The sequence below is a fragment of the Lathyrus oleraceus genome, chromosome 1 (assembly GCF_024323335.1).
Source record: "Lathyrus oleraceus cultivar Zhongwan6 chromosome 1, CAAS_Psat_ZW6_1.0, whole genome shotgun sequence".
In the NCBI taxonomy this organism is placed as follows: domain Eukaryota; kingdom Viridiplantae; phylum Streptophyta; class Magnoliopsida; order Fabales; family Fabaceae; genus Lathyrus; species Lathyrus oleraceus.
Genome location: NC_066579.1, coordinates 317,963,609 through 317,991,086, shown reverse-complemented (window position 1 = coordinate 317,991,086; position 27,478 = coordinate 317,963,609). Strand labels below are relative to the sequence as shown.

At 41.3% G+C, this 27,478-nt stretch overlaps 1 long non-coding RNA gene across 2 annotated transcripts; it reads right to left on the bottom strand.

Annotated features, from left to right (window-relative positions):
• Window positions 1-16,921: 16,921 nt before the first annotated feature.
• Window positions 16,922-20,584, bottom strand: LOC127133055 (uncharacterized). Of its 2 annotated transcripts, XR_007807061.1 has the most exons (7): window positions 19,874-20,584; window positions 19,119-19,676; window positions 18,865-18,959; window positions 18,657-18,768; window positions 18,456-18,576; window positions 18,126-18,341; window positions 16,922-17,951 (listed from the first exon to the last, which is right to left on the bottom strand). It is a non-coding gene; the product is annotated as an uncharacterized LOC127133055 (long non-coding RNA). The 2 variants fall into 2 exon arrangements; XR_007807055.1 differs by having other exon boundaries at window positions 18,865-19,676; window positions 19,874-20,579.
• Window positions 20,585-27,478: the final 6,894 nt, after the last annotated feature.

The window sequence follows — 27,478 nt, the reverse complement described above, 5'->3', positions numbered from 1 at the left end:
ACAAAGCCCTGTCATCAGATGGAAACACGATGCTTGCAGCAAGGCCATTTCAATACAGATGTAACCTGCAATAAGGCTTCAAAGCCTAACCTTTGCAGTCCTTGGCTTGGCCTCTGTAGTGTAAAGCAGACGGTGTGCAATACCAATTCCATGACGGCATGTGTCCTGCAAAATTCAAATCAGCAATCATCCAAGTAATAGTCCAATTCAAATCAGTGGTTATTCCAGCAACAATCCAGTTATTGAATACAAACTAGTTTGGTTCAATACAAGTATCCACAGTTGGATCAAAAGATTGGAAGCAAATGGATTAGAAAATTGAACTTGTGGTAAATCCCATGTGACTTAATTCAAGACTCACCTTCACTTAAGTGCCAGCTGGACGAATCAGATTGAGCCACCCAGATCCAATTCTCCAAATTGCCCCTTGGATTAAGCTTATATAAGAGGCAATCATTGCCAATATTGGGGTTCAGACTTTTTTCCCCTCATTCGAAGAGCATCGTGCAATCGCTTCCCTCCCACCTTCAGTACACGCTCATCTCCCATTGTTGTGAGAGCTTCATCACTCAAAGCTCTACACGGCAGAGCTAAGCCACCTCCACCGCCGGAAGCTTCGAAGCTCGAAGAACGTTATCGCTCACACGCTTCCAATTCGCTCTAACATTGCGAGAAGAGGAAGAGAGGCGCTCAGAAGTTGTGCTCGTGTTCGTCATCATCGTCGCCACCTCCGTCGTCGTCTTCGACAGGTAGTTCTTAATCCTTATGCTTACACTTTGATTCCTTCGTCGTGATGATGTATTGGATTTTAGATGATGTTATTTGTCACTGTTGCGTAATCGGTTGTGAACTTCCGGTAGAATCTCCATATGAGACTTGAGAGCCTTTCTGCTTGTGGATAAGCGCGTTTGAATAAGTGTTTTTCTGTTTAGTTTTCCTTTTTGTTACCAGCTCGCAATAGATACAACAGTGGATTGGTTATGGACCAAGCAACGCTGCAATGCGTTTCCCTTTCCACACCCCCTGGCGTTTGGGCCAGGAAGACTTCCCAAGATCCTAGGCCTATTCTAAATTCTGGAACTGTAGTGTGCTAGTCATTAATAGATAATTAGGTTAATAACTAGGATTAATTTTAGAACTTGGTTGTTAATTTTAGGTATTAATAATTGTTTTAATATTAGGATCTTGATTGATTTTATTTTTGTTAATTGTTTAGAGTTCAATTAGGATAATTGTTTAGAACTTAATTTTTGATATATTGTTTAGAATTTAATTCTTGGATAATTGTTTTTTAGATTTAGAATTGACATTTTGTTAATGGTTTGATATTTTAGAATTGATAACTTGATAATGGTTTTCTTGAATATAATTTCTACTTTACTCTAACATCTAACAAATTAACTCTAACATTTAATTTCCGTCTTCTAACATCTAATTCTTTACAATTCCGCTTCTAACTCCTTTAATTTCCGCATTTTAATTTCCGCTCCTAACCTTTAATTTTGGTCATTTACTTTATGCACTTTTATTTTTATTTTGCTTTTATCACATTATGCATCCATATTCCATCATATTCACTTCATTCTAAAATGAATCTAAAAATGGTTAAGACCTTAAAAGTTGGAAAAAAAGATAACAATCTCCCAAGCATGAAGAGAACTTTGGACAATGGACTTAGAGACTCATTAGGACCCTTTGCAAAAGAGACTTTGGACAAATGCGATCTACCATGGAAGAATGCAAGTATCAAGAAGAATTTGTAATATCAATTGTAATCTTTTACTTGCTTTCCCATTTAGAACACAATTGCACACACATGGCTTTCTCTTGGGCTACCTGACAATGAGACCTTTTATTTCTGCACTCCCTTGTACTTTACATGTAGCCCCTCCCCTTTATCGTGTACGCATTTATTCGCTTTCTTTTATTGCTTGGTTAGATACCCCTTAGGCATTAGGAACGCACACCATTTCTCAACCAATAAACAAACCCTTGATCCAACGTCAAGCGGTCCTTTTTCAAATCAAACAATAAACAAACCCTTGATCCAACGTCAAGCGGCATTTTCCAAATCAAATTCAAAAACATCATAAATGGCGATCAGGATCGTACGTCACGAGCCTTAAGCGATAAAGAAGGGATGAGACTGGAGCTTTCCTACACTCATTCTGAATGCTTCGAACACAAGACGTTTGGCTTGACCGTTTGAGGTATTCACCTTTATCCATAGTCTTTAGTGCAATTCGAAATCAATAACACTTTCTTCAAAACTTAAAAACAATTCAACTCATTCAAACCTTTTGTTTGAGCCTTAGGGTGACACAATCGAAAACCCTTCTTTAAGGTAATAAAATCAATAAAACAAACACAAACAAATTTCAAAACCACGAACTACGAAGGCTCTGATTTCTCACTTCAACAAGTGGGCATACGTAGGCACGAGGATCCATTTCTTGGCGAGCACACTAATTTAAAATCTACCTCCACTCCACAAACCTTTGGCAAGCAAGCATTCGATAAACAAATACACGTGTAAGCGCAAACATCCTAGATGGTTCCCATGGAGTACCATGGATGTGAGGGGTGTTAATACCTTCCCCTTGCATAACCGACTTCCGAACCTGTTCGTGGTTGCGACGACCATATTTTGGGGTTTTCTCTATATTTTCCCTTTCCTTTGGAATAAATAAAAACCGATGGCGACTCTGTATTTTTCGCGTAGTGACAGCTGGCGACTCTGCTGGGGACACTTCCCTAAGCAAGTCAAGCCTAATTTAGGTTGATTCCTTGTATTTGTGTATGTCTATCCTTTTGATTGTTCGCCTTATTTATTGCCTTTTGCTTTAAGTTTTGTGATCTAATGTTTGGTTTCATGGTTCTATGATATCAATGGATGGCGCTGTGATTACAAGTAACCTTGTGGGAAAGACTCTCTATCCGAGTCTAAAGTGTAAACTTGAGATAGGAGAGGTTGAGTAGTATGGGCCACCGAGAAGCTTTTCTCGTAAGGGTCGATACGAGAACCTCGATTAGAGTAGATTCTTTTGGAGACGTTGACGACCGTCAAGCTTTTGGCGTAAGCGATCAATGTCTTCATTAGGATCCATGACTCTAAGGACCTTTGTAGAACATTAAACCTATGACCTATTAAGATTGATGGTCGCGTAGTGCGGGTCCCCGAGAAGCTTTTCTCGTGTGGGTCGGTACGAAGATCTCACTCAAAAAATGTTTTCTTGATGGAGTTGACGACCGACAAGCTTTTGCCGTAAGCGGCAAATAGTCAAGGAAGTCCATGACTTTGAGACCCTTGTCTAGAACCCGATGTCGATGGTCGCGTAGTTCGGGCCCCCGAGAAGCTTTTCTCGTGTGGGTCGGTACGAAGATCTCACCCATAAGAGGTTCATTTGAGGGAGTTGACGACCGATAAGCTTTTACCGTAAGCGTTAAACAGCCAAATGAATCAATGATTTTGGGGTCCCTATCTAACCCTAGACTTCGACCAGTGAGATCCCAATTAAGGAAAGGAATCAGTGTTACCCTCCATCCGTATTTTGAGACTTTGATCCTAAACATGTTTGCGTGTACAACTTGTGAAGGCCATGCTTATGAACCAAATCATTCATGCATTCATATACTCATGCATCATGTGCATAGACAATAAAAGCAAGGCTCTTAGTATCTGATGTTTATTGCAGGAAACTACGAGGACTTTGCAAAGCAATCATGAATTCCCTCCTCAGAAAAAGTACATTCTCCTTCAGGTACAAGGGAACCCAGATTGGATAGCTTGAAAGCTCTGAGCTCCAAGATAGCCCCTGTCAAATACAAATGCTATGCGGCCTATGGGAACATTCTGGATTTGGTGAACGAGAGTGTGGACTACATGGCCCTCACTGCCTTAGCTCAGTACTACGATATCCCGATGCGTTGTTTCACCTTTCCTAACTTCCAGATAGCTCCCACATTGGAGGAATTTGAAAGGCTTCTGAACCGCTCCATCAAAGATCATAATCCGTTCCCCAAGATCGAAGAAGAATTTGCCATGCCTAAGCTAGCATCTGTGTTAGGGATCGAGGTAGGTGAATTGGCAGCCAGTTGGGCCCCGAAGGGAACTGACAAAGGATTCGCCAGAAAATTCTTGGAAGGTCATGCGTGGAGGTTCGCCAAAGAAAAGAAGTGAGATTCTTGCATAGAAGTGTTAGCCTTGTTGATTTATGGGATCGTTCTATTCCCGAATATCGACAACTTCATAGATCAGGTTGCGGTGAATATCTTCTTATCCGGTAACCTAGTGCCATTTCTCTTGGCCGACTTCTACCATACTTTCCACACCCGCCATGAGAAGAAAGGTGGAACTTTCCTATGTTGTGCTCCAATGTTGCACATATGGATGAAGACTCACATGCCGCTAACCGGTCCCTTCGTATATAGAGATCTCTCTTGGTGCCAAAAGTTTGCGTCACTCTCGTCCAGTACCGTCCAGTGGTATAAAAGGGAGTGGGAAACCCAAAACATCATTCTCAGATGTGGAGGATTTCCGAATGTACCCCTATTCGGCACACATGGATGTATGAATGGGCCCCCTAAAAAGGAAGACTTAGCCCCTTTTATCATCAACACAGTTGATCCACTCAACCCAGCAGTGAGAAAAGTAAGGCAAGCCTGGAACAAGATTGTTAGAAGTGGCCCGGAGCTTGGCAAGAAGAACGTCATTGCTAGAGAACCGTATGTGAAATGGGCAAAAGAGAGGGCCGAGTAGTCAAGATGCCTTTCTACTACGAGTCCACATCTCTCCCTCTAGTGCCTGAGCCTGAGCCCATCTTACAAGAGGATGTCGACAAACTCACCAGTAAGATAAGTGAGCTCGAACTAGAAAACACCCACTTACGACTCCAACTCATTAAGGAGAAGCAAAGGGGTGATGATCTAGAAGACGAAGGCAAAGAGGTGAAGACCTTGTATGAGACCAGTAGAAAGAGATCAAGGGAGGAAAAAGGTAAGAAATAATGGGTCGGCGGTGCACTCCTAGGAGCAAATTCAAAACTTGATGGACGAAACAACGAACTGGACCGAGCATGGCGTGTTGTTCGAGACTTGGAAAGAATTCTAGAGCTTACCAATAGAGATAAGAAGAGTGCCAAGGAAGATTACGAAGCTCAGATCAGCAAATTGAGAAAGACCATCAAAGACTATCAAGATCACGCAGCCCGAGAGAAACTGGAAAAAGAGAAGATACACCGAGCCTACCTTCACGAGAAATTCCAGCTAGAAAGGGCTCAAGAGAAGATCCGAAGCATGAAAGCTGGAATCATTGATGAAGAGTATCAAGAGATGAGGGATAGCTGCCTATATTGGGAGAGTGCTTACCAAAGAGCCAAAGGAGCTATGGCTGAGAGGGATGCCATCATTGGAAACCTGCAAGGGTTATATAGTGAATGGAGGGACAAGTATGCTAACATGGCAGTTCTGACCAACTATGCCCTCCAGGACTTCCCCGATAAGCTGAAAGAGGCAGATCAGAACATGTGTCCTGATAACACTCCTCACCAAGTTTACAACTTTGTGAAATTTTGCAAGAAAACCATGGCTGAGCTGATCACAAATGTCGAAGCTCTCCGCAACACTCAAGGAGTAACCTTTCAAGTAAATCTGTAGTCTGTTCATGATGTAATACAAAGAGAATTGTCTCTTTGATTTCCTTGTACCTGTAATAAAAAAAATATATGAATGAATGAGGCTTTATGGTTCCATCTTGTGTGTGTCATTATTGCAATGCTAATTGTCTGAATTGTTCCTCGCAATAAATAACACGACAACTAAGAGCCCTGCTAGAAAAATATAATGAAAAAAAAACCCAAATCATGCATCATTCCGCATAACATAAAAGCAAAACAAGGAACTTACCACTTGATCTTTCTCTTATCCAGAAACAGCAAACTGACTTCTCAATACCGGTACAACACCCGCAGCAAACAGAAAACACTCATGGATCAGCTTGAACAAAACCAGAGCGCTCTGAGGGAGGAAATGTTCGGTATGCGCGCCTAGATGGGGCAACTGATGAAGACCCTCCAAGTTGTGGCCAGGGGCCAAGAAATCATTGCTAGGAGTCATGAGGAACTCCGCTTGGCCAATCAGAGAGTTGCCGCTAATAGTCTTGTGCCTCCACCTGGCAACCCTCCAATCCAGATCCCTATGGGACCGTTGGGAGGTGCACCCCCGCTTGGAGGAGGAGGTCCAGTGAACCCAAATCTTGTCGTCCCCCCGGCTTCGAGGTGGACGATCAGAATGATGCCTTCTACAACCCCAGGGAAGAATTGGTCTATGATGCTTTTGGACCGACCAGTGCTGAAATCGACAGAAAGTTCCGGGCCATAGAGGAGAAAATGAAGGCCATGGAGGGACCCAGTGCCTTCGGCTTGGATGCTGCTGAAATGTGTTTGGTGCCGGACGTGCAAATACCCGCCAAATTCAAGGTGCATACCTTTGAAAAATATCAAGGGGTTAACTGTCCCAGGACGCACATCCGAGCATACTGCAGGAAGATGGCTGTGTACTCAAGAGATGAGAAGTTACTCATGCATTTCTTCCAAGACAGCCTAAGTGGGGCTTCATTGGAATGGTACATGCAGCTGGAGAGTACAACTATCCGGACGTGGAAGGATCTGGCTGAGGCATTCTTGAAACACTACTAGTACAACACGGATATGGCTCCGAATCGGACCCAACTCCAAAGCTTAACACAGAAATCTGAGGAATCTTTCAAGGAATACGCCCAACATTGGAGAGAGCTGGCGGCTAGGGTTCAACCTCCACTCTTGGAGAAAGAGCTGATCGATATGTTCATGGGGACGCTCCAAGGACCCTATTATGAGAAGATGGTAGGGAGCACCTCAATTGGATTCTCTGATATGGTGGTCGCCGGAGAGAGAATCGAGAGTGGGCTGAAAAGTGGGAAGATACCCAATGTTGTTGGCCCGTCTAATGGGGCAAAGAAACTGTATGTCAGTTTTGCCAAGAAAAAAGAGGGCGATACTAACAACACGTCAGTGGCCAGAGGGAGAGGCATAGCACATCGAGTCCCCTATCAGCAGGTGGCTGCCGTAGCACCTGGCCCATATCAGCAGGTGGTCGCCATGGCACCCAATCCGTATCAGCAACCCTTTGTTATGCCAACCGATCAGAATGTGGGGCCACCACCAAATCATTACCAACAACAGTATGCTCCTACACAACAGCAATACTACCCGCCAGGACAACAGAGGCTAAGGAAGCCCGAAAGGAAGTTTGATCCTATTCCAACCACTTACGCACACATGCTGCCATATTTGCTCAAAGGGTCGCTAGTGCAATTAAGGGAACTAAAGCCTCCAACGGTACTACCGCCCAGATACGACGCGAACGCTCACTGTGAGTTTCCTATGGGAGCACCCGACCATACAATTGAAAACTGCAGAGCCTTGAAGCACAAGGTGTAGGATTTGATTGATTCCAAAGTCATTACATTCACACCTAATGGCCCTAACACCAATAACAATCCTATGTCGCCACACGCCGGTCCCTCCGTGAGCGTGGTCGAAGAGGAAAAGATGGTGAAGCAATGCATAGGGGATATAAGAACTCTGTTGGCTATTGTCAAGGAGCAATTACTAATGAATGAGGTACATCCCGGATGTGATGCCAAATGTGAAGGCTGCTTAATGAATCCCCAGGAATGTGAAAGATTGAAGGTCGGTATCCAGAGATTGATTGATCAACAAGTATTGATAGTGGAACAGATTCCCGGTATTAATGAGGTAGACATGCTTGAAATCCCGTATGATCCCGTACGAGTACCTATCGAGATCCCCTATGATCCGATTCCAGTGCCTGCTACAGCATACCCGATCACACCACTTGTGATTACGGTCCCCGCTCCGTTCGCTTTTGATAATACAAAAGCAGTGCCATGGAATTACGACTCAAAGGTATTTCTATATGGGCAAGAGATGAAAGAGGAGCCCACTAAACCTGAAGAAGCTAGTGTGAATATCATTGGAGCCGGGGGCATAACCCGCAATGGTAGGGTATTCGCACCAGCATCTCCCGCAGGCGGTGTTGATCAAGGAGCCTCAAACAGAAACCCTGGAAAGCAGGTGGCAAATGATGAGGGGCGGGGGCCAAATGCAGTAGAAAAGGCAAATCCTAATGATGAAGTGGAGGAATTCATCCGCCTTATCAAGAAAAGTGACTACAGGGTGGTTGATCAACTCAATCAAACACCATCGAAGATATCCATGCTTGCACTCTTGATGAGTTCAGAGGCGCACCGAGAAGCTCTGATGAAGTTCTTAAGGACCTCACATGTCCCTAAAGAAATATCAGTAAATCAGTTCGAAGCTGTAGTGGCCAACATATCTGCAAGTAGTTGTCTAGGGTTCAATGATGATGAATTGCCACCCGAAGGTAGAAATCACAACAAGGCGCTCCATATTTCCATCGAATGTGTGGACACAGTCTTGTCCAGAGTATTGGTGGATATCGGCTCTTCGTTAAATGTCCTACCCAAGAACTCGCTTTCCAAGCTGGCCATCGAGGGATTGGTGATGAAGCCTAGCTCACTCATTGTGAGAGCATTTGATGGGTCAAGGAGGACAGTAATATGAGAGGTGGATCTCCCCATGAAGATAGGGCCTCACATCTTCTTTATCACCTTTTATGTGATGGACATTTACCCTGCCTACAGTTGTCTCCTAGGACGTCCATGGATCCATTCGGCTGGCGCCGTAACCTCAACCCTACACCAAAGGTTGAAGTTCATGATTGGAAGCAAACTGGTAGTGGTGGAGGGGGAAGAAGACATAGTGGTGAGCCATCTAGCATCGTTCAGGTATGTCGAAGTGGGAGGAGAGATTCATGAGACTCCTTTCCAAGCCTTCGAAGTAGTGAACATGGAGAACATGGAGATGACACCATCGGTGAAAGTGGCTCCGGACGTAGAACTCCCTATGACTTCATGGAAGGATGCTAAGACCATAATCCAGGCTGGACACCCCGCAGGCTGGGGCAGAGTACTGGATCTGCCTGTAAACAAAGACCGATCTGGGTTGGGATTCCGTGCTCACCAAATGACTTAGAAGCCAAACATGACTGATGTGAACAAAGGGCCGATTCCCACAATACCAGACACTTTCACTAGTGCGGGGCACCTCAGATATGACTCTGTATGTGTAATAGAAGCAGAGAGCAGCCTGCCAGAAGAAGCATGCCTTGTATACCAGAGGGCTAATGGAGAAACACTCAACAATTAGACCGCCGTGGATATGCCAGAAGTCACCTTCATTGAAGAGTAATTTTCCTTGTTTTGCTTTGAAAGCTCTTCGCCCTGCCCAAGGCGTAGAGTAAAATTGTAGGGCCCCCCATATTTTCAAACAAAGTTTATCAATGAATAAAATAGGCGTCTTTGCATTCAATTTGTGCTCTTTGTCGTTCATTTTTTTGTTTTGTTTTATTAGCCAAAAATAAATAATATATGGCAACGTTTTTCATTTTTTGTCTTTTCCATCCTACCATCCTAAAATAAAACATAAATCATGCAGATTCGCGTCGAGTTCCACTGATAATCAAACTGCTATAGCCCAATATGACTTCGATAATCCTATTTACCAAGCTGATGAAGGCGGTGAGGAAGATTGTGAACTCCCTGAAGAGTTGTCCAGACTTTTACAGCAGGAATCAAGAGTCATCCAACCACATCAAGAGACAGTAGAGGTTGTGAACCTGGGGTCAGAAGAGGAAAAGAAGGAAGTTAAGGTAGGCGCAGCCCTCGATGACGAGGTGAAAGGAAAGTTGATCGAACTCTTGCGAGAGTATATGGATGTATTCACCTGGTCTTATCAAGATATGCCAGGGCTAGATACGGATATTGTGGTGCATCGATTGCCTCTCAAAGAAGAATGCTCCCTGGTGAAGTAGAAATTGAGAAGGACTCGTCCTGACATGGCCATCAAGATCAAAGAAGAGGTCCAGAAGCAATTGGATGCAGGTTTTTTAGCAGTGGCAAATTATCCTCAGTGGGTGGCTAACATCGTACCGGTGCCAAAGAAAGATGGTAAAGTACGCATGTGCATCGATTACCGAGACTTGAATAAGGCAAGCCCTAAAGACGATTTCCCGTTACCTCACATCGATGTGTTGGTGGACAATACGGCCCAATTCTCGGTATTCTCCTTCATGGATGGGTTCTCTGGATACAATCAAATAAAAATGGCACCAGAGGACATGGAGAAGACCAGGTTCATCACCCCTTGGGGCACTTTTTGTTACAAAGTGATGCCATTCGGCTTAAAGAATGCAGGTGCGACATATCAACGTGCGATGGTCACTCTCTTTCATGATATGATTCATAAAGAGATTGAAGTATATGTTGACGATATGATTGCAAAATCCCAAACTAAGAAGGAGCATTTGGTCCATCTAGAGAAACTGTTCGCACGGTTAAGGAAGTTTCGGCTGAGGTTAAATCCAAATAAGTGCATATTTGGGGTTAGATCTGGCAAGTTGTTAGGTTTTATCGTGAGCCAACGAGGCATTGAAGTCGATCCCGACAAAGTTAAAGCGATACAGAACATGCCAGCACAGAAAAATGAGAAAGAGGTTCGTGGATTCTTGGGGCGATTGAACTACATAGCTAGATTCATATCTCACCTCACGGCCACCTGCGAACCAATATTCAAATTACTCCGTAAGGATCAAGCGATCGAGTGGAACGACAAATGCCAGAATGCATTTGAAAAGATAAAAGAATACTTACAAGAACCACCGATCTTGATGCCACCAGTTCCAGGCAGACCTCTTATTATGTACCTCACAGTTCTTGATGGATCGATGGGGTGTGTTCTCGGACAGCATGATGAGACAGGTAGAAAAGAGCATGCGATTTACTACCTGAGTAAAAAGTTCACAGACTGTGAAAGCAGGTACTCATTGCTCGAGAAGACGTGTTGTGCATTGGCTTGGGCCGCCAAACGCTTAAGGCAATATATGATGACACATACAACTCTCTTAATATCCAAAATGGATCCTATCAAGTATATATTCGATAAGCCCGCTCTCACAGGAAGAGTTGCTCGATGGCAGATGGCGTTAACAGAGTATGACATCCAATACGTCACACAAAAAGCCATCAAAGGTAGCGTATTATCTGACTACCTGGCTCATCAACCAGTGGATGACTACCAGCCCATGCGCTTTGACTTTCCGGACGAGGACATCATGTTTGTCAGAGATTGGGGCGTTCTAGAACCAGAAAGGGGACCAGAACCAGGATGGCGATGGACGGTCGTGTTCGATGGAGCCTCTAATGCTCAAGGAAATGGAATAGGGGCAATCATCACCTCCCCAACTGGGTTTCATCTCCCTTTCACTGCGAGACTATGTTTTGACTGCACCAACAATATGGCAGAATACGAAGCATGTATCTTCGGGTTGGAAGCAGCTATTGACTTAAAGATCAAGATCTTAGAAGTCTATGGAGATTCCGCGTTGGTAATCAGCCAAATCAGAGGAGATTGGGAAGTTCGTGATCCCAAGTTGATCCCTTACAGAGAACATGTCTTGAAGCTGATACCATATTTCGATGATGTAACATTCCATCATATTCCCCAAGCGGAAAATCAGTTGGCTGATGCTCTGGCTACCCTGGCTTCCATGTTTAAGGTCAAATGGAAGAACGAAGCACCTTCTTTCCAACTTGATTACTTGGACGAGCCAGCATACTGTTTAGCGGCTGAAGAGGAATCAGACGGTCACCCCTGGTTCCACGACATCAAAAAGTATCTAGAGAAGCAAGAGTATCCAGAAGATGCATCCATTACAGACAAGAAGTACCTTCGAAAGCTCTCAGCTAAGTTCTTCTTAAGCGGAGAAGTGTTGTACAAGAGAAATCATGACTCGGTCCTGCTCAGATGCGTGGATAGACACGAAGCAGACCGGATCATAATGGAAATACACGGAGGATCCTTCGGCATGCACGCCAGTGGGCACACGATGGTAAAAAAGATCTTGAGGGCAGGTTATTACTGGATGACGATGGAGATCGATTTTCATCGTCACGTCCAGACATGCCATAAATGCCATATTTATGCAGACAAGATCCATGTGCCACCGGTTCCACTCAATATCTTGACATCACCATGGTCGTTCGCCATGCGGGGCATCAATGTGATTGGGCGTATTGAGCCAACTGCCTCGAACGGGCATCAATTCATCCTTGTAGCCATCGACTATTTCACCAAGTGGGTGGAGGCAGTCTCGTATGCAAATGTCACGAAGCAAGTGGTGGCTCGCTTCTTGAAGAAGGAGATCATATGCCGGTATGGAATCCCTAATAAGATCATCACAGACAACGGGTCTAACCTCAACAACAAGACGATGAAGGAATTATGTAAGGATTTCAAGATTGAGCATCATAATTCATCACCGTATCGCCCAAAGATGAATGGGGTAGTTGAGGCAGCCAATAAGAACATCAAAAAGATCGTTCAGAAGATGGTGCAAAAATACAAAGACTGGCATGAAATGCTTCTGTTTGCTTTACATGGATACCGTACATCAGTACATACTTCCACTGGGGCAACGCCGTTCTCGCTAGTGTATGGAATGAATGCAGTGCTACCTATCGAGGTAGAGATTCCTTCCTTGAGAATATTAATGGATGTCAAGCTGGATGAAGCCGAATGGGTGCAAGCAAGGTTGGATCAACTTAACCTCATCGATGAGAAACTCCTGGCGTCCATATGCCACGGACAGTTATATCAGAGGCGGTTGAAGAGAGCTTTTGACAGAAAGGTCCGCCCCCGAAACCTCGAGGTTAGAGACTTGGTGATAAGAAAGATTCTGCCTATTCATCTCGATCCGCGCGGAAAGTGGACACCCAACTACGAAGGTCCTTATGTGGTAAGGAAGGTTTTCTCTGGAGGAGCTTTAATCCTATCAACCATGGATGGTGGCGATCTCCCATCCCCCGTAAATGATGACATAGTAAAAAAGTACTTCGCCTGATAAACCCGCTAAGTTGATCCTTATGGACAATTTAGGCAAAAAAGGGTATCCCGGTGGACCATAAAAAAAAAGGGGGTCCAGGCAAAAATTAGGGATAAATCAAAAAAGAAATGAACCCGCTAAGTTGGTCCTTAGGGGCGACTTAGGCAAAAAAGGGGCATCCTGGTAGGCCGAAAATCCGAAAGGGCGGTCTAGGCAAAAGTTAGGGATTATATCAAGGCGAGTGGCGGCAGTTCGGGAAGGATCTTCGTACCCCGTCCTCATGAACATGGGAATTCCAGAAAGGAAGGATTGATCCAGTCACTGCATTCAGAAGCAAAGATACAGGATATCTGAGGATATAAGGGCTATAGCAAGATGAGAACCCAATGGAGGCTTAAGTCGTTGTAGCTGTCTTTTCCATTTCTTTTGCAATTACCTCTTTAAGGAATTGCTTCCTATTGTAAATCACCCATTTCACGGGTTCATCATCAATAAAAAGTATTGTCATTCAGATACGCTCAGTCTTTTATAGCTTTCTTTCCTTTTGTTTGCAAAGATGAATAAAACTTGTTAATAAACAATGCTTTGAAAATTATGGGGAAATAACAATAATACATTCAAAGCGAGCATGAAGTTGCTCTTCTGTGAGAAATGTCTGAAGGATAATCACTGTGTCCAAGATATAATGGCCCGGTCCGCGTAGGATGTTTGGTCCAGGAGTCCCTCCCTAGTTCAGCGGACTCCTCATGGAGAAAGATAGTTAGCCTGGTGGTTCAAATCCAGCTTGGATGTTCCGGGAGGCCCGACGCTTACTCGGTGTTATCTATGACTCAGGTGACCGTAATATTGGGAAGTCAGATCCCCGTGTCATTTCCTACCATGCCGTCTAGCCAAAAGCCTGACCACGCATCCGTATTGCGTATATAACAATCATGCATTACATAACATTGCATCCCCGAAAAGGACGTAGCATATTCCCTCGATATGGAGCATTACGCCACACAAAATAAACATGCATAATTGCATGAGAGTCTTTCTCGAAAGCGTAAAAAAGGGGCATAAAAGAATCCTCCGTTGAGACATTCTTCCTCCCTAGTTGCGAATAATCTCCTGAAATCCCCGAGTGGTATTCCCCACAGGTTTTTTTCGAAACTCCCCCTGAGGTTGCCTTTTGCAAATACCTTGGAAATCTTCAACCAGTTTCCTGGGAGGTCCCCATATCTCTTTCAATACTCGTCCGTATTGACCTTCAACCCTCGTCCGTGTTGATCTTCAACACTCGTCTGTGTTGGTACCGTATTCCAATACTCGTCCGTATTGGTTTGCAACACTCGTCCGTGTTGTTAACTTGTTTCGCTACTCGTCCATAGTGATCTTCTGCACTCGTCCGTGCTAACCTGTTGATACTCGTCTGTATCGATATCCAACACTCGTCCGTGTTGTTATCTTCTTTCAGTACTCGTTCGTATCGACCTTAGACACTCTTATGAGTTAATCATTTGATAGTCAATACTCTCCGGTATTTATCGTCAACAGTCGTCCGTGTTGTTACCTTCTTTCAATACTCGTCCGTATTGATTTTCAACACTCGTCCGTGTTGATCATTTCATTTTCAATACCCGTCAGTATTGATCCTCAACACTCGTCTGTGTTGTTACCTTTTTTTAATACTCGTCCGTATTGATTTTCAACACTCGTCCGTGTTGATCATTTCATTTTTAATACCCGTCAGTATTGATCCTCAACACTCGTCCGTGTTGTTACCTTCTTTCAATACTCGTCCGTATTGATTTTCAACACTCGTCCGTGTTGATCATTTCATTTTCAATACCCGTCAGTATTGATCCTCAACACTCGTCCGTGTTGTTACCTTCTTTCAATACTCGTCCATATTGATTTTCAACACTCGTCCGTGTTGATCATTTCATTTTCAATACCCGTCAGTATTGATCCTCAACACTCGTCCGTGTTGTTACCTTCTTTCAATACTCGTCCGTATTGATTTTCGACACTCGTCCGTGTTGATCACCTCATTTTCAATACCTGTCCGTATTGATCTTCAACACTTGTCCGTGTTGTTACCTCCTTTCAATACCCGTCTGTGTCGATCTCCAACACTCGTTCGTGTTGATCATTTCATTTTCGATACTCGTCTGTGTTGATACCTTCTTCCAATATTTGTCTGTATCGATCTCCAACACTCGTCTGTATTGTCACCTTCTTTCAACACTCGTTCGTGTTGGTCCCTAGTGAAGTCGCCATCTTTCGACGCTCGTCCGTATTGGCCTTCTTTCTTCAATACTCGTCCGTATTGATCTTAACACGCGTCCGTGTTGATACCTACTTTTTCCATACTCGTCTGTGTGGATCCCTGACACTCATCCGTGTTAATCTACGTCACCCGTTTGTGTTATCAACGCTCGTCCATGTTGTTAAACCATTCTTGATACTCGTTTGTTTAGTATCCATCACTCGTCTGTATGGACCTCACCCTCTTTCTTAGCCTTTTGCTCAGAAGACTTTTTCTAGTACATAGGAGCCGTTGCTACCTGTTGTGCGAGGAAATCGTAAATCCCCAGCAACACGCCTCCGTTGACTTCGTGAACTCCCGTTTCTTTTACCGTCACGGGATCCCGCGGGAATACCTTGATCACCTGTCGCATGCCAAAACGTGATAGGGGAGGAAAGAAAAGAATGAAAAGAGAGATGAAAACAGAAAATGAAAAAAAGGGAAAAAAGCTTAGAGAAAGACTAAAATAATTTATCATACTGCATTAGCATATGGCATATGTCATGCATACCCAACCACCCATGTACTACCGCATGATATTCTGATTCCCAGCAGCTGCCCTATACAAACACTAGCTTGTTCATCTCATATATCCCAGTGAAGAAGACCCTCCTTGTGACCTATCTTCGCATAGCTTTCCATTTGTTCCGCGTGGGCAAATTTTCCGATATTCTAGTATTTAATCCCCTCCCACCTCGATCGTCCGGACGCCATTGCTATCCGTACATCTCAGGTCCGAGAAGATTAAATAGGGGCAACTGTCATACCCCAAAATTCGCCTCACCCTTCACATTGATCATATAGATCACTAACCTAGACATTTGCATATCATCATGAACATTCATCTCATTTGCATAAGCATGGTTCATCACAAGGGGACAGGTGAGTTGAATTCTTGGCTTTGCGCTTGCACCAAGCGGAATTTAGGGTTTTCCAACAATTTGAGGTGGCTTAACAATTGAAACCCTGATCTGAGGTTCTTACTTAATCATGGTTCCATAAACCCTAATCATGTCCCATGCCCTTGTGTGAGCCCATAACCCTAATTGCATCTTTCATTTGGCTCTCTTGCTCGACCAAGTATCACTCAACCTCTTGTGCATAGTTCATGTTTGTGGATCCTCTTACTCTCGATCCCATATACTTCATGCTCCTACATGTGCATCATATGTTTGTATCATGTGGGTTGGACCTAAGTACATGTGATGTTATTTCATATGGTCATACCTAATGTGAGGACATATCTTGCCTAACGCCATTTCATCCGGTCTCTTCAAGAACATGGTTCATACTTTGCTTTGTTCCATATGGTCAATGTTATTCAAGTCACTTGGAATTTGGTCCATAGGTCTGGGGCCAACCCATGACATTGTCTATTCTGGCCTATTGGGAATCATTCAATATTTATCACAGTCTAGCATTGCATAGTCTATCCGTGGATCTTTGTCTGTCCAATTTCATTACAAGTCATGTTCAAGTCATGATCCTCTCCAAGTTACAAGTCATGTTCAAGTCATTGATTCATTAAAATTCGTCAGTTAGTTCATTCCTGCCAAGTATTCATTCATTTCCAAATATCAAGTTTAAAAGAGAAAAAGGCCAATCCAATTTTGTTCAAACTAGTCAATCCTTTTCACTAAAAACTTCAAATTCCATTACAAAGCAATAAAATGGTCATTACAAGAAAATTACAAAAAATTAGACAACTTGGACCAAGTGTTGACTTTGGTCAACAATTGACTTTTGGTCAACTTTGACCAAAGTCAACTCAAATCCTCCCTTAGTCCTAGATCCTATATCTACTCTCCAGTGCTGATTCTTGATCTTTACTACTTTTCCTCATCATTTCAAAGGGTGAACTTGAGGCTATCTTGTTTTAAGCCATTATCCACTTCATGAACACATGGTTCAGAATGAGCACGAACCCAAATAGTAGCACATGCAGCAAAACATGGACCCTGAAGCAAAAACATGTCAACATAAGCCAATTCCAAGAATCCTGCAAATCATGAGTCGGAACGTGCAAAAAGGCGTGGCAATGAATAATGTCGAAATTTATAGGAAGCATGAAGCATGATTCCATGCTACACCAGGCTGGGTTGGAAGCAAATCTTCTCGAACCCGATACATTAGCTTCGGGTTCATATATTTAGGGTGCTTTATCTCCAAACAGAACTGATGAGACAATATATGATGGAGAAGGATTTGCAGTTTGGAACTAGCGTGGTTGCACCTCACATTACAGGGATCACTGCTGTCATGAAACATAAGCCTCCACGTTATAGCCTTGCTTCCGTTAAGTCAGTCTTGTTTACAACGTCAATGACTCTGGACAGAGCCCGAAACACCATTCAACAGCGGTATCGTGAAGTTTACACCCGCAAAATACCAACCACGCACAAAACCAGGGCCAAACTCGAATCCAACCGAGTACCTGCAAAAGAACGGTAACAGAGCTTCAAAACTGAGCCAAACGCCGCAATTTCGACAACCTGCAAGCGAATTACAGCAGCTGGAATTTTTGTAGGCTTCAACGCAGTAGTTGCCGGTTGTTTCTTCGTTATTGGAACCGTGCTGCTCCTCCATTTACAACTGCCATGACCTTTAGCGTCTTGTGTTTCGTTAACTGGGATAATACCTGCAAAAACCATACAAAATATGCCTTGGAATGTCACGAAACGTGAGGCAATACCCTACTGCAATGCAGTGGGCCAATTAGATCATGAATCCATGCTAACAGTCAACATATGCTATGCGCATTTGATCATGAACCTAAGGCTGCGGACAGTTGCAGGATGACAAAATTTTTTACCTGCTGCAGACATGTGCTTGGCTTCACATCCATAAACACCAAGCAAACCTCGAAAGGCCTGATGCAAGATAGCATGTTGGCAAATAGCAAGCCAAGGTGAGCCACAAACTAGGACTCAAGACCATGAAGTACTGGAGCGTAAGTTGTCGAATCCGACCAAGTCTAGGTCGTGAAGCATGATACCTGCTGCAAGGAAGCTGCAACATGCTTGCAATCCTGCAGTAATGTATGGAAAAATCAGCCTTCACATTTATGGTACCACAATAAACATAATAGTGGGATAATAAACCAGGACATCAATGAGTAAAAAGATAGGATCTTGGATTTTACCCATAAGTGCAAGACAACCCAACTGAGTCACTTTACAAGAACCCTATGCAAGCAATCAGCAATTGGAACCTTTCACCAAGACTAAAGTGCTCCAAGCCCTGAGACAGTGAACTACCACATCCTGCAAAGCCATCATCAAGTTAGCATGGACATGTGCATCAAAGTTCAACTAGCTAAAAAGGGGTGAGCCAATTCGTGAACCTGAACCAAATTCCCTACAGGATGGATATCCATGCTTGCAACAGACCAACACAACATCCAGCAGCATACTTGAGTTACCGGCAACATCTGCAACGTCCAACTGGAGCCAATCCTGTAGCACAAAAAAACATTGCCAATACTTTGCACTAAACCAAAACACACAAATTAATGAACCTGCAACAAACCATTTCACAAGCCTGCTACAGACCTGCTATGCCGATTGCGCTCCAAAGGTTTCAGAATCATCAAAAAGGGGTCGCTTGAATTCAGATACAACATCAAATGTTGAATTGACCAAAATTCCTAGAAATGTTAAAGTAAATCATAAGTGCAAAGAGCAATGGAGAAAGCTACTTCATAGTCAACAGGAAAATAAACCAATTCGCATTGCAGATTGCAATTGAATCAGTATGAATATGGATTCATTAAGCCCTGCCGTCTTTGTCAATATGGAACTGTTACCCTGCTGTGTTGGAAGAAGGGTTCGTACAGTGATACAATTCGTGCGATCTGAGGGTTTAGTTGTCATTTGAAAATCATCGAATGAGAAGCAGATTATTGTAAAAGTATCACCTGATTCACCCCTACCATCTCCTCTTACAGCTTTTGTAGAAGTGATTGGTATCGTTGACAGTGACAAGTCCATCAAAGTTGAGTTATGGACCAACTTTGGGGATGAAATTGATATGTTCAGCTACCATAAGCTTTGTCAGCTTGCAAATGGAGAATTCAAACACTTGCTCCTGTGATTTGAATTTACAACACAACCTTATCTGACTATACAAACACCTCTCTATCAGATGCAAATGGAGGATTCAAATACTTGTATCAGTGGGAAAAAGTGGAGACAACAAAACAAAGCCCTGTCATCAGATGGAAACACGATGCTTGCAGCAAGGCCATTTCAATACAGATGTAACCTGCAATAAGGCTTCAAAGCCTAACCTTTGCAGTCCTTGGCTTGGCCTCTGTAGTGCAAAGCAGACGGTGTGCAATACCAATTCCATGACGGCATGTGTCCTGCAAAATTCAAATCAGTAATCATCCAAGTAACAGTCCAATTCAAATCAATGGTTATTCCAGCAACAAATCCAGTTATTGAATACAAACTAGTTTGGTTCAATACAGGTATCCACAGTTGGATCAAAAGATTGGAAGCAAATGGATTAGAAAATTGAACTTGTGGTAAATCCCACGTGACTTAATTCAAGACTCACCTTCACTTAAGTGCCAGCTGGACGAATCAGATTGAGCCACCCAGATCCAATTCTCCAAATTGCCCCTTGGATCAAGCTTATATAAGAGGCAATCATTGCCAATCATTGGGGTTCAGACTTTTTTCCCCTCATTCAAAGAGCATCGTGCAATCGCTTCCCTCCCACCTTTAGTACACGCTCATCTCCTATTGCTGTGAGAGCTTCATCACTCGAAGCTCTACACGACAGAGCTAAGCCACCTCCACCGCCGGAAGCTTCGAAGTTCGAAGAACGTTATCGCTCACACGCTTCCAATTCGCTCCAACATTGCGAGAAGAGGAAGAGAGGCGCTCAGAAGTTGTGCTCGTGTTCGTCATCATCGTCGCCACCTCCGTCGTCATCTTCGAAAGGTAATTCTTAATCCTTATGCTTACACTTTGATTCCTTCGCCGTGATGATGTATTGGATTTTAGATGATGTTATTTGTCACCGTTGCGTAATCGGTTGTGAACTTCTGGTAGAATCTCCATATGAGACTTTAGTGCCTTTCTGCTTGTGGATAAGCGTGTTTGAATAAGCGCTTTTCTGTTTAGTTTTCCTTTTCGTTACCAGCTCGCAATAGATACAGCAGTGGATTGGTTATTGACCAAGCAACGCTGCAATGCGTTTCCCTTTCCACACCCCCTGGCGTTTGGGCTAGGAAGACTTCCCAGGATCCTAGGCCCATTCTAAATTCTGGAACTGCAGTGTGCTAGTCATTAATAGATAATTAGGTTAATAACTAGGATTAATTTTAGAACTTGGTTGTTAATTTTAGGTATTAATAATTGTTTTAATATTAGGATCTTGATTGATTTTATTTTTGTTAATTGTTTAGAATTCAATTAGGATAATTGTTTAGAACTTAATTTTTGATATATTGTTTAGAATTTAATTCTTGGATAATTGTTTTTTAGATTTAGAATTGACATTTTGTTAATGATTTGATATTTTAGAATTGATAACTTGATAATGGTTTTCTTGAATATAATTTCTACTTTACTCTAACATCTAACAAACTAACTCTAACATTTAATTTCCGTCTTCTAACATCTAATTCTTTACAATTCCGCTTCTAACTCCTTTAATTTCCGCATTTTAATTTCCGCTCCTAACCTTTAATTTTGGTCATTTACTTTATGCACTTTTATTTTTATTTTGCTTTTATCACATTATGCATCCATATTCCATCATATTCACTTCATTCTAAAATGAATCTAAAAATGGTTAAGACCTTAAAAATTGGAAAAAAAGATAACAATCTCCCAAGCATGAAGAGAACTTTGGACAATGGACTTAGAGACTCATTAGGACCCTTTGCAAAAGAGACTTTGGACAAATGCGATCTACCATGGAAGAATGCAAGTATCAAGAAGAATTTGTAATATCAATTGTAATCTTTTACTTGCTTTCCCATTTAGAACACAATTACACACACATGGCTTTCTCTTGGGCTACCTGACAATGAGACCTTTTATTTCCGCACTCCCTTGTACTTTACATGTACCCCCTCCCCTTTATCGTGTACGCATTTACTCACTTTCTTTTATTGCTTGGTTAGATACCCCTTAGGCATTAGAAACGCACACCATTTCGCAACCAATAAACAAACCCTTGATCCAACGTCAAGCGGTCCTTTTTCAAATCAAACAATAAACAAACCCTTGATCCAACGTCAAACGGCATTTTCCAAATCAAATTCAAAAACATCATAAATGGCGATCAGGATCGTACGTCACGAGCCTTAAGCGATAAAGAAGGGATGAGACTGGAGCTTTCCTACACTCATTCTGAATGCTTCGAACACAAGACGTTTGGTTTGACCGTTTGAGGTATTCACCTTTATCCATAGCCTTTAGTGCAATCCGAAATCAATAACACTTTCTTCAAAACTTAAAAACAATTCAATTCATTCAAACCTTTTGTTTGAGCCTTAGGGCGACACAATCGAAAACCCTTCTTCAAGGTAATAAAATCAATTAAACAAACACAAACAAATTTCAAAACCACGAACTACGAAGGCTCTGATTTCTCACTTCAACAAGTGGGCATACGTAGGCACGAGGATCCATTCCTTGGAGAGCACACTAATTTAAAATCTACCTCCACTCCACAAACCTTTGGCAAGCAAGCATTCGATAAACAAATACACACGTAAGCGCAAACATCCTAGATGGTTCCCATAGAGTACCATTGATGTGAGGGGTGCTAATACCTTCCCCTTGCATAACCGACTTCCGAACCTGTTCGTGGTTGCGACGACCATATTTTGGGGTTTTCTCGATATTTTCCCTTTCCTTTGGAATAAATAAAAACCGATGGCGACTCTATATTTTTCGCGTAGCGACAAGGTTTGGTCCTTCTAATCCATCTTCAACATTAAGGTCCTTTTACTCCAATTTTGCATAGGGGATGCCCTAGAAACTAAGTCCATTTGTCCATTTCTTTGCATTTGGTCCACAACAATCAAAACAAAACACAAGCATAGTAATATATACACAATTATGTGCTCAAGTGAGCAAAAGACAAATTGCATTAACATAAACATGTGCTCAAGTGAGCAAAGGGGGAAAAGCAAATGAATAATATGTACAAGAATAGTAAATTGCATAAATGTAAAGAGCAAGAATTAAATGTTAATGGTTAATAGTTAGTGTGTCATAAGGAAAATTTAGCACTATGTTAAGCAATCGTAATTGGACTTATGTAGAAGTCACAACTATCTGAGGCCGGTCAATAATAATGTAGGCAACAACACAAGTTAGAGGTCTTGATTAGTGAATCAAACTCCAACAACTTGCCATGCCAAAAAGAAGATGAGAAATGATCTTGTATTGATTTAGGTTCTTTGCATGATTTAGGAAGCAATTTATCCTTAATGCAAAACCATTCACATGATCCATGATCAAGATGAATTAGATTTGAATCAAGGAAAATTAAACCTCCATGTATCAATGCTAACCACCAATCTCTAACTCATTGATCAAAAAGAAAAAAAAGAAAGAAGAAGAAGAAGAAGATGAAGAATTAAAGTGCATTAATGGAAATGGTATGTACTAATCAACAAGCATTGACCAAAGATAGAGAAGATCAAGGTCAAAACAAATAGAAAACAGAAGCAAAATGAAGATTAGAAGTCAAGAAACAAATAAAATATTTTTGGCATTTTTTAATATTAGAATAAAACTTGAATTAAAATAATAAAGAAAGGTCAAACTTCAAACTCACTTCAAATCAACTTTGAAAAGTCCAAGTGAATTATCCCAAGTTCAACAAAGTCAAACAAAGTTTGACAAAAAATTTCAGCATTTTTAAAAGTCAGAAACTATAGTACAAGAATAATATGTACAAGAATAGTAAATTGCATAAATGTAAAGAGCAAGAATTAAATATTAATGGTTAATAGTTAGTGTTAATAGTTAGTGTGTCATAAGGAAAATTTAGCACTATGTTAAGCAATCGTAATTGGACTTATGTAGAAGTTACAACTATTTGAGGCCGGTCAATAATAATGTAGGCAACAACACAAGTTAGAGGTCTTGATTAGTGAATCAAACTCCAACAACTTGCCATGCCAAAAAGAAGATGAGAAATGATCTTGTATTGATTTAGGTTCTTTGCATGATTTAGGAAGCAATTTATCCTTAATGCAAAGCCATTCACTTGATCCATGATCAAGATGAATTAGATTTGAATCAAGGAAGATTAAACCTCCATGTATCAATGCTAACCACCAATCTCTAACTCATTGATCAAAAAGAAAAAAAAGGAAGAAGAAGAAGAAGAAGATGAAGAATTAAAGTGCATTAATGAAAATGGTATGTACTAATCAACAAGCATTGACCAAAGATAGATAAGATCAAGGTCAAAACAAATAGAAAACAGAAGCAAAATGAAGATTAGAAGTCAAGAAACAAATAAAATATTTTTGGCATTTTTAAATATTAGAATAAAACTTGAATTAAAATAATAAAGAAAGGTCAAACTTCAAACTCACTTCAAATCAACTTTGAAAAGTCCAAGTGAATTATCCCAAGTTCAACAAAGTCAAACAAAGTTTGACAAAAAATTTCAGCATTTTTAAAAGTCAGAAACTATTTTAAATCAATTAAAAATGCATAAAAATAACCTAATTGAACTAAAATCTCAAATAAATCTCAAATCAATTAATAAATTGACGAGAATATTTTTCATAGATCTATCATCATTTAAAGAGGTTGGAAAAATATTTTTGTATTTTTTGAATATCAAAAACTATTTTAAATGAATTAAAAATAACCAGAAAAGAGAAAATTACTAAAAAATATCAAATGATAAAATAAAAAATATTAAAAACCATTTTTAGAAAGTAGAAATTAAAAGGAGAAGAATGAAATTGGTCCCATAATTTTTGGACCAATAATGAGAGAGATATGATTTTTCAAAATGAAATGGAATTAAAATAATAAAAGGAAAATAAAATTAGAAAATAGAAAAAGGAAAAAAACGTGAGCCGTCTGATGGTGATTCATTAGTTGACGTAGATCATTACACGGCTATGAAGCGCATGTGCACCATACACGCTGGTCAAACGTGACACACCAAGCCATTAAACAGGTCATAACATTGGACGCACAGGATTGAATCTGGAAACGCAAATGGACGGATCTGATTTGATCTTGAGACCAGACGGTGGCCAGCGCCACCGTCTTCTCCGGCCAACTTCCGGCCACATCAAAAATTGCAGAAAGTAATATGGCAACCAAAATGGACGATCCAGGCATCATTCGAGAGTTGGGGTGATGTAACCCCTGTACCACTCAATTCCATTCTAGATCTCTATATTGAGAGAAATCAGAAGTGGAAATTCTGTGGTGTTCATATGAACTTCATGATTTTCAAAAAGTGAAAGCATAGCAATGTTGCCTCTATGCAGAGGACTTCAGATCACACAATAACAAAGCAAATAGAGCACTATACAAGCTGGTTCGAAGCAAATAATAGTTAAAGTAAACCTTTGAATTGCAAGGTTTTGAGTCACGATCTTTGGATGCTTTTGCTTACAGTAGGCACTATGGATCAAGGAGAGAAGGTTTAGGAACTTTGAGATCTGAAGATTGATCAATGAAATCAAAATTCAGATCTGAAAAATTTGAAGAAAAATGGATTAGTTCCTTTAGTGATGGCTAGGATTTCAGTTCAGCAACAATTGGGGCGCCTTAAGGTTGCTAAAATGAGAGGCAATGGCATTGTATTTATAGGAGAAGCAATGCTGAATGCATGAACCAAAGCTTGCATGAATGGAAAGGGCCTCCATGCATGGGCCTGTACAGGCGCATGGAGGGCCCAATTCCACTTGGAATTGGAAGCTAATGCATGATGAAAGCAAAATGGACGTGCATATTGGACTGTATTAGCTCATGCATGGCAATTGAAATGATTTTCCAAAAATGCACTATTACATTTAAGTCTTCGAAAGTGCCATGCCCATACTTGAAATGCAGCCTTATGAGTAATGGTTGGAAAGCTTATTGCATAAGGAACAAATGTTATGTTGATCAAAACTCCATTTGGGCCTTGGAAATTGATGAAAATTGAACTTGAAGTGTAGGGTGCAAAACATGCATATGTGAAATTTTCAAAATTGGCCAAAGTTCAAGCCCTTCTGTCTCAATGATGAAAGCTCCAAATGACAAAATATTCAACATGATAGTTGTAGATATTTTCAAGGAAATCAATTTGGACTCAAAATTTGCATCATTCGGATTTTTGATGAAGAAGTTATGGGCACTTGAAGTTGGACTTTTTCACATTTCAATGCATTTGGTTCAAAGTGACCTATAATGTTTTGCATTATCACATGTATTTATTTTGAGATTTTGAAATTTTGCTCAACATAACATTCAAAGTAGACATCTTACATTTTCCAATGCATTTGGTCTCACTTCAAAATCATAAAAAATGAAGGATTTATGTCCTTGGGAAGTTGACCTAAAATTAGGGTTTCAGTCAAAATAACCTATAATGTCTTGGAATGGATGATGAACTTCCAAGCTTCAAGTAAATTTTTGATGAACATGAAAGTTGTTCATATGGTTCTTAAGAACATGTTTTCTCTTGGGGTCATATCCATTTGACAAACCAATAAAAATTTAGGTCTCAGTGCATTTCAAAATAGTCAAATGAATTGACTGATCAACTTCTCAAGTCCAAACCTCATATCTTGATGAATTGATGATTGAGGACACTCAAATAAGTTTAAATATGCATGAAATGATGGATTAAAGAACTTCCCTTAATTGTATTTGACCATGGATTGAGGTTGCTTCATGAGCAAGGCACAGTTGAGGAACAGATGGATTAGGGTTTCCTTGGGAAACAAGCCTCAAACCCCTTTGATTTGCTTTGATCAAAATGATGAATTGAGATACTTGGGAGGCATATTTGATGGATGAGAGCTTTGGGAACCACTGCCATTCTTGCTTTCATCTTTTCTTGGCCATATCAATGCACATAGGGTCTCCTAGAAGCTTTAGACCTTGTGACTGCTCAAGCTACAAACAAAAGATGTTAATGACATATTTTTGTGCTTTTGGTTAGTGAATAAAAATGAGAAAAGCAATGATATACAATTCAAGCATACTTGGTGATCTCAAACCAACTCACAAGAGATCCCACCCTAAAGGTAAGGAGCTAAGATGCTTATGATCCTTGAGGCAATGCAAATGAAAATGTTATGATGCCATGAGGGATCTTAGGGTCAAAATTGGGGTCTTACAGATGCCCCTATTTAAGGTCATTCTAGCCGGAGAAGTGAAGATTAAAATCTTCGTCTCGACGAGGTAGAATGGGCTTAAATAATAATAAAGTGACGAATTTTGGTCCCTAAGAGACCTCATGATGCAAATGCATGTATGCAAAAGATAATACTCTGTGGGGATATGTGTCCACAAAGAGAAATCAGGAGAAACTGATCATCCATATGAGTAATACACTCAATGGGATAGAGACTCTAGGGACTCTAATGGGGAGTAAAGGGTGTAAAAATGCGTGAGCAGGTCACGACTTAGAACTTACTGAGAGACAGGAGAAGAATTCCATGAAAATAAATCAATGGAAAGACTCGAGCTGACTCAAAGGTGCATGTATTGGGGAATATGCCAATATAGCAAAACTATCCACAACGGATACTTCGGATGAAAATCCGGACTCAGACGGGGAAAATCCACTAAGGGACTTCGTTGGGGAGTGTCCAAACAAGACTCATCTGAGGAAACCACGTGATGAGGTATTACCGGTTACTGGGTAATAAGCTCAAGGAGACATGTGATCGAAACACCGGTATAAGGGTGAGAGAACAACACGCTCAGGGAGAATGAATATCTAAGACCGGTATGAGGGTGAGAGATATCAAACATCCAAAATCATCTGAGGAAGACCTAAAAAAAGGTATATTTCGACTCAGGAAATCTGACTCCACAAGGGACAAAAAGTCATAATAGGGAGCAGAAGGGAAGGAACACCAGGGATACCGGTTACTGGGTATATAATAGGTGACCAACCAAGGTGTGAATTGGGGAATATTTCCAATACACTCATTATCCAAAA